The sequence below is a fragment of the Phocoena sinus genome, chromosome 1 (assembly GCF_008692025.1).
Source record: "Phocoena sinus isolate mPhoSin1 chromosome 1, mPhoSin1.pri, whole genome shotgun sequence".
Lineage (NCBI taxonomy): Eukaryota > Metazoa > Chordata > Mammalia > Artiodactyla > Phocoenidae > Phocoena > Phocoena sinus.
In genome coordinates, this window is record NC_045763.1 from 85,296,632 (window position 1) to 85,309,675 (window position 13,044).

Here is a 13,044-nt window from a genome sequence, read left to right on the forward strand (position 1 = left end):
ACTCACCAAAAAAAATTCCCCACATCCAAAGGCAAAGGAGAAGCCACAATGAGATGGTAGGAGGGGTGAAATCACAATAAAATCAAATCCCATAACTGCTGGGTGGGTGACTCACGAACTGGAGAACAATTATACCACAGAAGTCCACCCACTGGAATGGAGGTTCTGAGCCCCACGTCAAGCTTTCCAACCTGGGGGTGAGGCAATGGGAGGAGGAATTCCCAGAGATCAGACTTTGAAGGATAGTGGGATTTGATTGCAGGACTTCAACAGGACTGGAGGGAACTGAGACTCCACTCGTGGAAGGCACACACAAAGTAGTGTGCACATCAGGACCCAAGGGGAGGGAGCAGTGACTCCATAGGAAACTGAACCAGACCTACCTACTGGCATTGGAGGGTCTTCTGCAGAGGCAGGGGGTGGCTGTGGCTCACCACAGGGACAAGGACACTGGCAGCAGAAGTTCTGGGATGTACTCCTTGGCATCAGCCCTCCTGGAGTCCCCCATTAGCCCCACCAAAGAGCCTGTAGCCTCCAGTGCTGGGTTGCCTCAGGCCAAACAACCAATAGGGAGGGAACTCAGCCCCATGCATCAACAGACAAGTGGATTAAAGTTTTACTGATCTCTGCCCACCAGAGCGACACCCAGCTCTACCCACCACCAGTCCCTCCCATCAGGAAACTTGCACAAAGCTCTTAGATAGCATCATCCACCGAAGGACAGACGGCAGAAACAAGAAGAACTACAATCCTGCAGCCTGTGGAACGAAAACCACATTCACAGAAAGATAGACAAAATGAAAAGGCAGAGGACTATGTACCAGATGAAGGAATAAGATAAAACCCCAGAAACACAACTAAATGAAGTGGAGATAGGCAACCTTCCAGAAAAAGAATTCAGAATAATGAGAGGGAAGATGGTCCAGGACCTTGGAAAAAGGATGGAGGCAAAGATCGAGAAGATGCAATAAATGTTTAACAAAGACCTAGAAGAATTAGAGAACAAACAAACAGAGATGAAAAATACAATAAATGAAGTAAAAAATACACTAGAGGAATCAATAGCAGAAAATTGAGGCAGAAGAACAGGTAAGTGACCTGGAAGACAGAATGGTGGAACTCACTGCCATGGAACAGAATAAAGAGAAAAGAATGAAAGAAAGAAGACAGCCTAAGAAACCTCTGCGACAACGTTAGATGCACCAACCTTCGCATTATAGGGGTCCCAGAAGGAGAAGAGAGAGAAAAAGGACTTGAGAAAATATTTGAAGAGATTATAGTCGAAAACTTCCCTAACATGGGAAAGGAAATAGCCACCCAAGTCCAGGAAGTGCAGAGAGTCCCAGGCAGGATAAACCCAAGAAGAAACATGCCAAGACACATAGTAATCAAATTGACAACAATTAAAGACAAAGAAAAATTATTAAAAGCAAAAAGGGAAAAACAACAAATAGCATACAAGGGAGCTCCCATAAAGTTAACAGCTGATTTCTCAGCAGAAACTCTACAAGCCAGAATCAAGTGGCACAATATATTTAAAGTGATGAAAGGGAAGAACCTACAACCAAGATTACTCTACCCATCAAGGATCTCATTCAGATTCGATGGAGAAATCAAAAGCTTTACAGACAAGCAAAAGCTAAGAGAATTCAGCACCACCAAACCAACTCTACAACAAGTGCTAAAGGAACTTCTCTAAGTGGGAAACACAAGAGCAGAAAAGGACTTACAAAAACAAACCCAAAACAATTAAGAAAATGGTCATAGGAACATAAATATCGATAATTACCTTAAACGTGAATGGATTAAATGTTCCAACCAAAAGACACAGGCTTGCTGAATGGATACAAAAACAAGACCCATATATATGCTATCTACAAGAGACCCACTTCAGACCTAGTGACACATACAGACTGAAAGTGAGGGGATGGAAAAAGATATTCCATGCAAGTGGAAATCAAAAGAAAGCTGGAGTAGCAATATTCATATCAGATAAAATAGGCTTTAAAATAAAGAATGTTACAAGAGACAAGGAAGGACACTACATAATGATCAATGGATCAATCCAAGAAGAAGATATAACAATTATAAATATATATGCACCCAACATAGGAGCACCTCAATACATAAGGCAACTGCTAACAGCTATAAAAGAGGAACTCGACAGTAACACAATAATAGTGGGGGACTTTAACACCTCGCTTACACCAATGGACAAATCATCCAAAATGAAAATAAATAAGGATACAGAAGCTTTAAATGACACAATAGACCACATAGATTTAATTGATATTTATAGGACATTCCATCCAAAAACATCAGGTTACACTTTCTTCTCAAGTGCACATGGAACATTCTCCAGGAGAGATTACATCTTGGGTCAGAAATCAAGCCTCAGTAAATTTAAGAAAACTGAAATCATATCAAGCATCTTTTCCGACCACAACGTTATGAGATTAGAAATAAGTTACAGGGGAAAAAAAAGTAAAAAACACAAACACATGGGGGCCAAATAATACATTACTAAATAACCTAGAGATCATTGAAGAAATCAAAGAGGAAATCAAAAAATACCTAGAGACAAATGACAATGAAAACACGATGATCCAAAACCTATGGGAGGCAGCAAAAACAGCTCTAAGAAGGAATTTTATAGCAATACAATCCTACTTCAAGAAACAAGAAATATCTCAAATAAACAATCTAACCTTACACCAAAAGGAGCGAGAGAAAGAACAAACAAAACCCAAAGTTAGTAGAAGGAAAGAAATCATAAAGATCAGAGCAGAAATAAGTGAAATAGAAACAAAGAAAACAATAGCAAAGATCAATAAAACTAAAAGCTGGTTCTTTGAGAAGGTAAACATAATTGATAAACCTTTTGCCAGATTCATCAAGATAAAGAAGGAGAGGATTCAAATCAAGAAAATTAAGAATGAAAAAGAAGTTCCAGCGGACACCACAGAAATACAAGGCATCATAAGAGACTACTACAAGCAACTTTATGCCAATACAATGGACAACATGGAAGAAATGGACAAATTCTTAGAAAGGTATAACCTTCCAAGACTGAACCAGGAAGAAATAGAAAATATGAACAGACGAATCAAAGGAATGAAATTGAAACCGTGATGAAAAATCTTCCAACAAGCAAAAGTCCAGGACCAGATGGCTTCACAGGTGAATTCTATAAAACATTTAGAGAAGAGCTAACAGCCATCCTTCTCAAACTCTTCCAAAAATTGCAGAGGAAAGGACACTCCCAAACTCATTCTACGAGGCCACCATCACTCTGATACCAAAACCAGACAAAGGTACTTCAAACAAAGAAAATTACAGACCAGTATCACTGATGAATATAGATACAAAAATCCTCAACAAAATACTAACAAACAGAATCCAACAACACATTGAAAGGATCATATACCTTGATTAAGTGGGATTTATGCCAGGAATGCAAGGATTCTTCCATATATGCAAATCAATCAATGTGATAACACCATATTAACAAATTGAAGAATGAAAACCATATGATCATCTCAATACATGCAGAAAAAGCTTTTGACAAAATTCAACACCCATTTATGATAAAAACTCTCCAGAAAGTGGGCATAGAGGGAACCTACCTCAACATAATAAAGGCCATATATGACAAAGCCTCAGTCAACATCATTCTCAAAGGTGAAAAACTGAAAGCATTTCCTCTAAGATCAGGAACAAGACAAGGATGTCCACTCTTGCTACTATTATTCAACATAGTTTTGGAAGTCCTAGCCATGGTAATCAGAGAAGAAAAAGAAAGAAAAGGAATCCAAATTGTAAAAGAAGAAGTAAAACTGTCACTGTTTGCAGATGACATGTTACTGTACATAGAGTATCCTAAAGGTGCCACCAGAAAACTACTAGAGCTAATCAATGAATCTGGTAAAGTTGCAGGATACAAAATTAATGCACAGTAATCTCTTGCATTCCTATACACTAACAATGAATGATCAGAAAGAGAAATGAAGGAAACAATCCCATTCACCATTGCAACAGAAAGAATAAAATACCTAGGAATAAACCTAACTAAGGAGACAAAAGTCCTGTATGCAGAAGACCATAAGACACTGATGAAAGAAATCAAAGATGACAGAAACAGATGGAGAGATATACCATATTCTTGGATTGGAAGAATCAGTATTGTGAAAATGACAATCTACAAAGCAATCTACAGATTTAATGCAATTCCTATCAAATTACCAATGGCATTTTTTACAGAATGAGAACAAAAAGTCTTAAAATTTGTAGGGAGACACAAAAGACCCTGAGTAGCCAAAGCAGTCTTGAGGGAAAAAAACAGAGCTGGAGCAATCAGACTCCCTGACTTCAGACTATACTACAAAGCTACAGTAATCAAGACAATATGGTTCTGGCACAAAAACAGAAATATAGATCAATGGAACAGGATAGAAAGCCTAGAGATAAACCCACACAACTATGGTCAACTAATCTTTGACAAAGGAGGCAAGGATATACAATGGAGAAAAGATAGTTTCTTCAATAAGTGGTGCTGGGAAAACTGGACAGCTATATGTAAAGAATGAAATTACAACACCCCCTAACACCATACACAAAAATATACTCAAAATGGATTAAAGACCTAAATGTAAGGCCAGACACTATAAAACTCTTAGAGGAAAACATAGGAAGAAAACTCTTTGATATAAACCACAGCAAGATCTTTTTTGACCCACCTCCTAGAGTAATGGAAATAAAAACAAAAATAAACAAATGGGAGAAGAAGAAGACCTAAATAGACGTTTCTCCAAAGAAGACATACAGATGGCTAAGAGGCACATGAAAAGCTGCTCAACATACTAATTATTAGAGAAGTGCAAATCAAAACTACAATGAGGTATCACCTCACACTGGTTAGAATGGGCATCATCAGAAAATCTACAAACAACAAATGCTGGAGAGGGTGAGGAGAAAAGGGAACCCTCTTGCACTGTTGGTGGGAATGTAAATTGATATAGCCACTATGGAGAACAGTATGGAGGTTCCTTAAAAAACTAAAAATAGAACTACCATATGACCCAGCAATCTCACTACTGGGCATATACTCTGAGAAAACCATAATTTGAAAAGACACATGCACCACAGTGTTCATTGCAACACTATTTACAATAGCCATGGAAGCAACCTAAATGCCCATCGGCAGACAAATGGATAAAGAAGATGTGGTACATGTATACAATGGAATATTACTCAGCCATAAAAAGGAACCAAATTGGGTCATTTGTTGAGATGTGGATGGATCTGGAGATTGTCATACAGAGTAAAGTAAGTCAGAAAGAGAAAAAACATCTTATAATAATGCATATATGTGGAATCAATGGTACAGATGAACCAGTTTGCAAGGCAGAAACACAGATGTAGGGAACAAATGTACACCAAGCGGGGAAAGCGGCGGGGCGTGGTGTTGATAGTGGTGGGATGAATTGAGAGATTGGGATTGACATATATACACTAATATGTATAAAATTGATAGCTAATAAGAACCTGCTGTATAAATAAAATAAAATAAAATTCAAAAACCTTTTTTCTTTTCTTTTTTGTGATGAGTACTGTTAAAATCTACTCTCTTAGCAACTTTCAAATATGCAATACACTATTAGTGACTATAGTCATCATACTGTACATTACATCCCCATGACTTATTTATTTTATAGCTGGAAATTTGTACATTTTGATCTTCTTCACCCATTTTGCCCTTCCATCCCTGACCTTTTTGAGCCTATGTTTTTTGGGGGGTTGACAGACAAGAACAATTTAATAAATAGAATATATTATATGCTAAGTAGCCATATGTAAAGCAAGAACTTCAAATCTGAAGGAGAAAAGGAGCTCAGCAGTTTAGTTAAAATTTAAGTATTAGGTCCTCAAAATTTTATATAAGACATTTGCCATATCTTCTGTTTCGATATAGATTCTATGATCTGTTTTAAAACAATGAAGAACTATGTGGGTTGAAAGGGAAAGAATATTATTTTATTTGCTTCAGTGTGGAGTAATTAGCAAACAATGAGTATAGTCTTCTTTTAACTTGATCTGAATTATCTGTGCTTTATCATGAGCCACAGAAGTTGATTTATTGTATCCTTGAAAATGGCTAAAGTGGAAATTTCATTCATGACTGTAATCCACACATCATCAGGAGAGAATGTTTGTACTTTGGTTTGCTTGGGGTGTGTTCCTTTCAGTTACTGCTTTCTGTGTCCCCCTCCCCATTCTGTCCTCAAACCCTAGGTCTGAAATCTTAAAATAGTCCTTTCGCCGTCTTCTTTTCCAAGAATCCACTCCAACTGGGGCACATAAGTGGACTTCTTTGCAGCAATTTAATCTCAATCTCTTCTCAGGACCTTTGTCCATAAGGGCCTCTTAATAGGCATGTAGCCAGTGGGCTTGCAGGTAAAACTTTTGGTTCAGCAGCTATGTTTCCTGGAATCATATATTTTGATCATTTAAATTGTTTAAATATCCTCCAGCTTCTCTAATTCTACCCTCCCAACAGCTTGTTTCCATTTCCTGGAGTATGTAGCCTACTTTCAGAAAGTAGCCCTTGAAAAAAGATTAAAAATTGGGTATTAAAATTTTTTTATAGCACAGGCAAAGACTAAAAAGAGTATTATTGCATTAGCAAATGTATTGGTTGCAGAAATATTAATGACTATTAAAAATAAATATCTATTGATACAAAACTTCTAAATTGTGAAGTAGTAATGGATTTTAAAGGTAAATATTATATGAACTTTTGAAATGTGTGATATAAATATAATCCAATAACATTTATAAGATTCATATTTTAAAGATGAGATTAATTTCTATTTGTTTTTCATTTTTATAAATGTCAAAGTATAATGTATTATGAACAATTCAGGGAATAGAATTTTTGAAATTTCCTAGGGCATTCATAATTTATCAGTGTTATCTGTCTTTTCCCAATACAGCTTGGTATTTTGCGAACAAAATTATAAAGTAGAGTGTATTTCACTCAGGTACACAGTTAGCTGGGTTTAGGAAAAAAAGAGAAGATTTGAAGGCTATATACCACTTCTCCCTGCCACTCTTCATGTCATTTTTTTTTAACATGTCTGCACGTCCATTTATTCATTGAACAGATATTTATTGATCTGTTATGTGCCAGACACCAGTCTAAAGGCTGAAGATATAGTAATGAAAAAAATATTCTGTTCCTCATGCAGTTGATGGTCCAGCAGATATGCAATGGAATAAAAAGGCAATGCACATGATATGTGAGATAGCAACATGTACTGAGGCAAAACAAATAAAGCAAGAAAGGTAGTTGAACTTTTAGATAGGTTGACCAGGGAGAGCTTCAATGAGAAAGCGATTTAAAGATTTAAAGGAATAAGAGAGCAAGTCATGTGGTTACCTGGGGAAAGAATGTTCGAGTCTGAGGAAACAGTAAGTGTAAAAATCTTAGGTAGGAACGTGTTTGGTGTATGAAGGAACAGAAGGATGCCAGTGTGACTGGGATGGAGTGATTGAGTCAATGAATCCATTGATCTTTCTCTGCCTATATGAATGTAGTAATATATGTTGTCTAATGTAATGTTTGCCTAGCATTCCTTAGGAGTTCCAGACCTAGCCCAAATGAAAACAATTCAAGCTGTATTAGCTCAGGACAGTGCTTATTTACTTTTTCTATATTTATTTTTAAAGACTTTATTTTGGAGGGAGCAGTTTTAGGTTTACAACAAAATCGAGAGCGAGGTAGGGAGATTTCCCACATACCCTCTATCTCCAGACATGCATATCTTCCTCTATTATCAACATCACTCACCAGAACGTACATTTTTTTTTTTACCAAGGAAGAACGTACATTGACACACCATAATTACTCAAATTCCATATTTACGCATCATAATTACTCAAATTCCATATTCACTCTTGGTGTACATTCTATGAGTATGGACATATGTATAATGACATATATCCATCATTACAATATCATAAGAATATTTTCACTGCCCTAAAATTCCTCTGTACTCCATTTATTCATCCCTTCCCCTACCCTCTGCAAACACTGACTTTTAAAATTGTCTCCATAGTTTTGCCTTTTCCAGAATGTCATATAGTTGGAATCATACAGCATGTAGCCTTTTCAGATTGACTTCTTTCACTTAGTAACATGCACTTACGTTTCCTTCATGGCTTTTCATGGCTTGATAGCTCATTTCTTTTTAAAGCTGAATACTATTCCATTATTTGGACGTACCACAGTTTATTTATCCATTCACTTCCTGAAGGACGTTTTGGTTGCTTCCAAGTTTTGTCAGTTATGTACAAAGTTGCTACAAACATCCCTGTGTAGGTTTTTGTGTGAACATAAATTTTCAATTCCTTTGGGTAAATACCAAGAAAGGTGATTGCTGGACCATATGAAAAGAAAATGTTTAGTTTTCTAGGAAACCACCAAACTTTCTTCCAAAGTTACTGTATCATTTTCTATTTCCACCATCTAATGTATGAGAGTTCCTATTGCTTTACATCCTTATCATCATTTGGTGTTGCTTACTTAGTTTTCACTTCTAAAAGAAGTGTTGTTTCTGACATGAATTAAAATGGAACTAAGTCTATTCCATGGCTTTGATTGAAGAAAGGATTTGGGGAAATGAAAAGCTGTAATGTCTTGTTTAAATTAATTGAAATATCTACAAATTTAAAAAGCAAAACAGAAAAAATAAAATTTTAGAATTGATATTTTGCCAACTCCAATTTAATTCAACAGACATTTATTGAGATTCTCTAATGTAAAATGTTTGCTGCTGGCTCCTTTTGGGGATATGATGAGCAAAAAAACTTGTGGACTACAACTTTCTCAATTCCAGGGATCTTTAACAAAAGAGTCTAATAATCTGTCCTAATAATACTGTTCCATTTATTCATTACTTTGCTCTCAGGCTCTTGCTTAACTTGCTTGCAAGCTGATTTCTTAATAAAGAAACTTACTATGCCTCTGTGAAGTAGTAGATATTAATACTATTCTCAAATTTTGCAGAATAGTAGAGAGATTTCCAGTGTTTGTCCTTAGATGCCTATGCACCCCTGGCTGTACTCTGTCTTGGAGTGGATGCTTGTAGACAGCCACTTTGCACCTGCAGCAGTGGGCAGACTGAAGCATAGCTCCCATGTAACTTCAGAACATGGTTCTTCTATCCCAGAGGTAGTGTAGCGTTAAGCAAATAAACTTTCTTTGGAAGGAACGTTTTGCATTCACTGTCAGAGCTAATAGGTATCTGTGATAGTTCTCTTCCTGATAACTCTAGATACTGTGGATCTTCTCTTTTTTATTCAGATATACTGAGTTTTCATTTCTCACCCTTCACTGTGCTCCCTCTTCCTCTCAGTCAGTTTTTGTGATTTTCATCCGATGGCCTTATACCTGGATTCACTCTATTTTGAGAGAGAGTTTTATTTCTCACAGTGGATTGGTGGAGGTTATTTGGTACACTGCGTTTGGAAGGATTCTGAGACTGAGTCCAGGTTCAGGAGGAGAGAGTGTGGGGATTAATCTGTAGTGAGAGAGTGGGAGGAAATAGTGGTTGTAGCAGGACCTCACTGTGCTGTTGACTCCCATGGATGGTGAAAAGCCCCGCCCCTCAACCTACCATCCAAATCACCCTCCTTAATCCCATAAATTGCAACATGAGGTCAAATCATGCTCAATCAAGGTTCTTGAGCTACCGTATCTCAGCAAATGTTTGATACTTGGAAGGAACTGTTTACTGTATATAGAGGGTACCCAAGATATGCAGATTTGTGATATATGGATTTTAATGGGATGAAGCCTTGAATAGTTGAAATCACTTGGGATCTTCTATTTCAGACCTTCTGCTTTATGGATTGGCTTGGTCAATGGTATCAACAGGCAGACTGGATATCTAAAAGACTCACTGAAGTTGCAGGTCCCTGAAAATTTGTGGGGCTTATTTCCCACTTTCTGGAATACATGGTGCTAAGGCATTTACATCTTCTGCCAGTTCCTGTTCATAATGCCCAATAAACTTGATACCATCAATGTAGTTCTGTGAATTGATATTCTGTGAAATGTCAGGGTGATCAAGTTCTCTGTGTGCTAGGTAATGTCAGACAATGGAACAGTTGAAGCAAGAAGGTGAAGGTACACTGCTGTCCCTGGTAGGTGAGAAAAATTGATTGTGGTGGGACTTGCAATTTGGTATAGATAAAGAAACATTTGCTGGGTTAATAGCTATATACCAGGATACAGAGGTTGTACTGATTTGCACCTTTAAAGATACTACATGAGGAGTAGCTGCTGAAATTACAATCATCAATAACTTTACAATAACCCATGATCCATCTGCCTTCTATATAGGCTAAAAAGAGAGAATCACATTGGAACGTTATAAGAATAATTATCTTTTCACCTTTCAAATTTGTGATGAAAGCAATGATCTCTGTAATTCCATCAGGGATTATTTGCAGCTTACTACTCTGTTGGCAGAGGAAGTTTCAGATGCTGCTACCTCACCAGTATACCATAATAGCTCTACCTTTGCAGGTAAGAGAGCTCATATGGCGATTTTGTGAGTTTGACTCACAAGAATGACTTTTCCAATTATGTAGCCAGGATGTGGGGATGTAATTTGAGGTCCAAAACTTCAGTTTTATCAGTTCACCTCCATAATCCCCACATTGACTAGGGGGGCACAGTGGCCTTATGGGTTAGCATCAACAGAGCTAGAAACTAGTAACCTCGAGATAGGCCTGAATGCTTTTCTTTTCCCAGAGTGTGATCACCGTATATGAGGATCCTTGTGAAAGGCTTAGAAGAATATTCTGGAATATAGTTACGCCAGTGTTGAGTGAACCTTCTGCAAAGGGTCCAAGAACTCTGAGCCTGTGAACTTGCACTGGGGGAGAAGATGTACTTCATCATTGTGGTGATCCAGGTCAGATTCCTGCTCAGTTGACCTAGAATTTTTCTGATTATAATTATATTACATATATAATTATTTAGTGGGCTGCCTATTTGTTTTATTGAAACACTGTGATCAATTAGCCACTACTGAAGATACCTACAGGTCAGACAGGATTGCTTTTTATGGTAATTATGCCTACCTTATCTTTAGTGGTTAAGTGATACTGCTTGGCTCCTAATGTTCCAGGATTCCACTACTTACTTTAAAATCAGGAAGCCCTTTTCAGTGGTGGCATTTCTCACTGTCATCCCTAGCGTGCAAAAAACAGCCACTCAGAGCTCTTCCAGGAGGATGGTGGCCCCTTATTAGTGCCTTTCTCAGTGCTTTAGTGAAGGGGGTATTCTCTGGACTCTCGCAAGGAGCATAGTATTGTGGGTATTCCGTTCACTCCAGTGTTCCTATCTTTCTAGGGCTTTCAGTCCTTTCTTCTCTTTTACACCAAATAGGTTCTGGCATCTCATCCTGATTGAATTAGGTCACCTTGGAGTTCATATTTCAGTAATCATTCAAGCAAACTGTTGGAACCTCTCATATTTACTTAATTCTCTGTTAAGTTAAACCATCATAATATATTTGATTTGATCCAACATTATATTTCATCGTCATGGGTTAATAACCTTAGAATCTACTCCCCTATTGATTCTCCAAGTTTCTACCAATGTGTATTTGCAAAATCTTGCTCTTCGTTTGGAATATGAACTCTCTTCTCCCAAATAAGACTTGGCACTTACCTTCCTGGAGAAGACTCTGTGACTGTGTGAGAGCTGACTCTAGTCTTGAGGCAGTGAGAGGTGATGAGGAGAACAGATATCCTTTTTGAAGGCATCAGCCATAGAGGAGGTTATCATAGAGTCTTCAAGTATGATAAAACTACCCTCCTCAAAATGTGGGAAATGGCTTCTGCTGGCAAGGGAGGCTCGGGGATATTAGATTAAAAATACTTAACCTGTCTAAGTTGAACAAAATTTCTTCCTTCCAAATGTCAGGCATCCATTCCTTGCAAAGAATTCCTAAACTTTCACATAAAAACTTTGTCTCTAAATTCATCTTACATTGTAATTCTGTAACTCATGAAGTTATATTTTGATTAGTTATATCTGCCTTATGACTCCAAGAAATGAGGTTCTTTTATGGCCACCAAAGACAATATCTGGTCCTCTATGACTTGATGTTAGAGAAAGCTCATTCCTAGCTCTTAAAGTTACAATTATTACTGTAACTGTCAAGTTCCTGAGCAATTTTGTCACTCAAAACCTTGCCTTCAGTAGAAAATTCATCCTAAGCAGCCACAGGTAATAATTTGTCTTCTTGATACTATTGCCTGATACAGATTACCAGTCTCCCATTTGCCATTGACAAGCAGATTATCACTGTGTTCAAAGTTAAAGAGGTAAGTAACTTAATTACAGAATTCTATCTTTGAGGGTCAGTTTCTGGAGTCCACTTATGTTACCAAGTACTCTATCAATCAAGGTCCAGAAATAAACCATGGTAGATATTTCAAAAGGAGGGCTTTAATATAAGGAATTGGTTACTTGGTGTATTAGTTACCTGTTGTGGCATAACCAATTACCTCAAAATTCAATGGCTTGAAGCAATGAGCATTTATTTTTTCACACAGTTTCTGAGCTTCAGGTTTCCAGGAGCAGCTTAGGGTCTCTCACGAGGTTTTAGTCAAACTGTCAGGTGGGATGTTAGTTATCTGAAGGCTTGGCTGGGGGTGGAGGATCTGCTTCCAAGATGGCTTACTTTCATAGCTATTTGCAGGAGGCCTCAACTTCTCACTGGCAGTTGGCAAAAGGCCTCAGTTCCTCATCACATGGACCTCCCCACAAGGCTGCTTGAGGGTCCTCATGACATAGCAGTTGGCTTCCCTCAGAGAGAGTGATCTAAGAGAGAGAGAGAGCAGGAGGAGGCCATGATACCTTTCATGACCTAGCCACACACCATCATCTGTCATATTCTATTCATCTGAAGCAAGTCACTAAGTCCAGCCCACAATCAAGGGGAGATGAATTAGGGTCCACCTTTT

The 13,044-nt window shown here is 37.7% G+C and overlaps 1 long non-coding RNA gene across 1 annotated transcript in view; it reads left to right on the forward strand.

Annotated features, from left to right (window-relative positions):
- Window positions 1–13,044, forward strand: part of LOC116741838 — a 115,519-nt gene that overhangs the window by 64,235 nt on the left and 38,240 nt on the right. The gene's annotated exons all lie outside the window — the stretch shown is intronic.